Raw genomic sequence first — 4,078 nt, 5'->3', positions numbered from 1 at the left:
GAAGAAAAGGGCAATGTACCAAATGTGAGTGACCAATATGGCAGCATTGAGGATGAGAAAGACATAGAGAGGTACATGGGAGTTACAGACAACAAATATGAACCCTTTTGTACATACAGTACTGCATTGTCAGTAAAGGCTAACATGGGTATATGGGTGGATAGATGGGTGGACAGGCTGAACTCTTAGGTATGTCTATGAAATGAGGAGTGTATCCAAGAACATATATAGGGTTGGCAGACAATGCTCCTACAAGTTTATGTGAATGATCAGAATTCTCATGTGTATAGTAGAGCTGACAAGGGGCAAGGTTGTGGTCACTGCTTTATTCTTCATCAGTAAGTGCTCAAAGTCATCCTCACTTTCAGCAAGCAAAGTTGTGTCATCTGCTTATCACAGGTTACTAATGAGCATTCCTTCAATCCTGATACCATGTTTTTTTCATAGAGTTCAGCTTCTCAGATTATTTGTTCAGCATACAGAATAATTATGGTGAAAGGATACAATGCTGACACACTCCTTTCCTGATTTTAAACCATGCAATATCCCCTTGTTCTGTTTGAATGACAGCCTCCTGATCTATGTACAGGTTCCTCATGAGTACAATTAAGTGTTCTGGAATTCCCATTCTTCTCAATGTTATCCATAATTGGTTATGATCCACATAATTGAATGCCTTTGCATAGTCCATTAACAAAAGTAAACATCTTTCTGGTATTATTTGCTTTCAGCCAAGATCCATCTGACATCAGCAATGATTTCCCTCATTCCACGTTCTCTTCTGAATCCAGCTTGCATTTCTGGAGGTTCTCTGTCAATATACTGCTGCAACCTTTTATGAATTATCTTCAGTAAGAAATAGATAGCATTAAATAATAATTAGAGGCTTCAATACACCACTGTCAATACTGGACAGAACATCTAGAGAGAAGATCAACAAGGAAACAAAGGACCTGATTATACTATAAACCCACTAGACTTAACAGACATATATTGAACATTTCACCCAAAAACATCACAATATACATTCTACTCATGTGCACATGGGTCATTCTCCAGGATAGACTATATGTTAAGTCACAAAGCAAGTTCTTATAAATAAAAATTGAAATCATACAAAGCCTTTTCCCTAACCACAACAGAGTGAAGACAGAAATCAGTAACAGAAAAAAAAAAATGGGAAAATAAACAAATATCTGGAAATTAAATAACACGCTATTAAACTACCAAAGTGTCAAGGAAGAAATCACAAATTTCTTAGAGTCAAATGAAAATAAAACACTGCATACGAAAACTTATGAGATGCAGTATAGGTAGTACTCAGGGTTAACCTTAAAACAATAAATGTCTACATGAAAAAAGAAATATTTATCCTCACAGCCTAACTCAACAGTCTAAGAAAGAACTAGAAAGAGAAGAGCAAATTAAGCCGAAACCAACCAGAAGAAAGGAAACAACAAAGATCACAGCAGAAATAAATAAAATAAAATAAACAGAAAAACAATCAAGAGAGTCAATAAAACCAGATGTTGATTCTTTGAAAAGATCAATAAAATTGACCAAGCTTTAGCTAAACCAGAAAAGAAAAAAACACAAATAATCAAAATAAGAAAGAGAATACATTACAATTGAATTAATAGTAATAAAGAGAATTCTCTGGTGGTGTAGTGCCTAAGGCATTTGACTGCTAACCAGAAAGCTGGAGGTTCAAACCCACCAGACCAGCCTCTCCTCAGAAGGAAGGTTGGGCAATCTACTTCCCTAGTGATACTGCCTGGGAAACTCAAGGAGGGGTCGCTATGATTCGGATCCAACTCGATGGCAATGTGTTTGGTTTTTGGTTTGGTTTTGACAATATTATGATCAGCTACACGATAACTAACTGGATTACCTTGATGAAATGAATAAATTCTTAGCAGCATACATACCCAAACCAACTCAAGAAGAAACAGAAACTCTCAATATACCCATTAAAACTTGTTGTTGTTGTTATGTACTGTCCAGTCAGACCCTATCCCTCCTTGGGTTTCCGAGGCAGTATCACTACATAAGTAGATTGCCCCATCTTCCTTCTGAGGAGTGGCTGGTGGGTTTGAACCGCCAGCCTTCTGGTTAGCAGTCAAGTGCCTTAGCCACTATGCTACCAGAGCTCCCCATTAAAACTTAAGAGATTGAATCAGTGTTGAAAAATATACCCCTCAAAAAAAAAAAAAAACACAAGTCCTTCACCAGATGGTTTCACTGGGGAATCCTCCAAATATTTCAAGAATTGACACCAATCCTGTTTAACTCTTCCAAGATATAGAGAAGGAAGAAATACTCCCAAATTCAACCTATGAAGCAGACATTACCATGATACCAAAACCAGACCAAGATGCCACAAGACAAGGAAACTACAGCCAATATCTCTTATGAATATAGATGCAAAAATCCTCAACAAAATACTAACAAACAGAAATAAACAGCATATTAAAAGAGTCATACACCATGATCAGTTGGGATTTATTCTTGAAATGCAGGGATGGTTCAACATTAGAAAATCAATCAACATAATACACCATATCCATTGTGTTGTTGAGTCAGTTCCACCTTACAGTGACCCTATGCACAACAGAACAAAATGCAGCCCAGTAGTGTGCCATCTACACATTAGTTGCTATGTCTGAGCTCGTTGTTGCAGTCACTCTGCCAATCCATCTCCTTGAGGGTCTTCCTCTTTTTTGCTGACCCTCTACCAAGCACAATGAATGTTATTCTCCAGGGATTAGTACTCCTGATAACATGTCCAAGGCATGAAACAAAGTCTCACCATCCTCACTTTTAAGGGCATTCTGGCTGTATTTCTTCCAAGACAGAGTTGTTTTTTCTTCTGGCAGTCTATGGTATATTCAATATTATTTGCCAACACCATAATTCAAATGAATCAATTCTTCTTCCATCTTCCTTATTCATTGTCCAGCTCTTGCTGGCATATGAGGCAACTGAAAATACCATGGCTTGGGTCATGTACACTTTACTCTTTACAGTGACATCTTTACTTTTTAATACTGTAAAGAGATCTTTTGCAGTAGATTTACCCAATGCACTATGTCATTTGATTTCTTCACTACTGCTTCCATGCACATTGATTGTGGATCCAAGAAAAATGAAATCTTTGACAACTACAATCATTTCTCCATTTATCATGATATTGCTTATTGGTCCAGTTGTGAGGATTTTTGTTTCCTTTATGCTGAGGTACAATCTATACTGAAGACTGTAGTCTTTGATCTTCATTAGAAAGTGCTTCAAGTCATCTTCACTTTCAGCAAGCAAAGTTGTGGCGTCTCCATAGCACAGGTAAATAATGAGCCTTCCTCCAATCCTGATGGTGCATTCTTCCTCATGTAGTCCAGATTCTTGCATTATTTGTTCTGTGAACAGATTGAATAAGTATGGTGAAAAGATATAAACCTGATGCACAATTTTCCTGTTTTAAAACTATACAGTATCCCTTGTTCTGTTCAAACAACTGCTTCATGGCATATGTACAGGCTTCTAATGAGCACAAATAAGTGTTCTGGAATTTCTATTCTTCACAATGTTATCAATAATTTGTTATGATGCACACAGTCAAATCCCTTTGCATAGTCAAAAAAACACAGCTAACAGACAGGAGCCTTAAAAGCTTGTGAGTGTATGAAAAATGAATTTGCTCTGAAAGCTTTCACCCAGATCACAATAAATTAAAAAAAAAAAAATTTGTAAGTGACATATGTGTGTGTGTGTGTGTGTATATATATATGTGTGTGTGTATTATATATATATTTAGTTGTTGTTGTTAGGTGCTGTCGAGTCGTCTTCAACTCATAGTGACCCCATGCACAGCAGAACGAAACACTGCCTGATCCCGCGCCAGCTCCACAATCCCTACTATAGTTGAGCCCATCATTGCAGCCACCGTGTCAATCCATCTCTTTGAAGGCCTCCCCCTCTTTCATCGACTCTCCACCCTACCAAGCATGACATCTTTCTCCAGGGAATGGTCCCTTCTGACAACATGACCAAAATAGGTGAGACAAAGTCTGGCCATTCTTGC

The sequence above is a fragment of the Orycteropus afer genome, unplaced genomic scaffold, assembly GCF_000298275.1.
Source record: "Orycteropus afer afer isolate SDZICR_OR568_19922 unplaced genomic scaffold, OryAfe1.0 scaffold00175, whole genome shotgun sequence".
NCBI lineage: Eukaryota > Metazoa > Chordata > Mammalia > Tubulidentata > Orycteropodidae > Orycteropus > Orycteropus afer.
Note: the sequence above shows the minus strand (reverse complement) of the source record.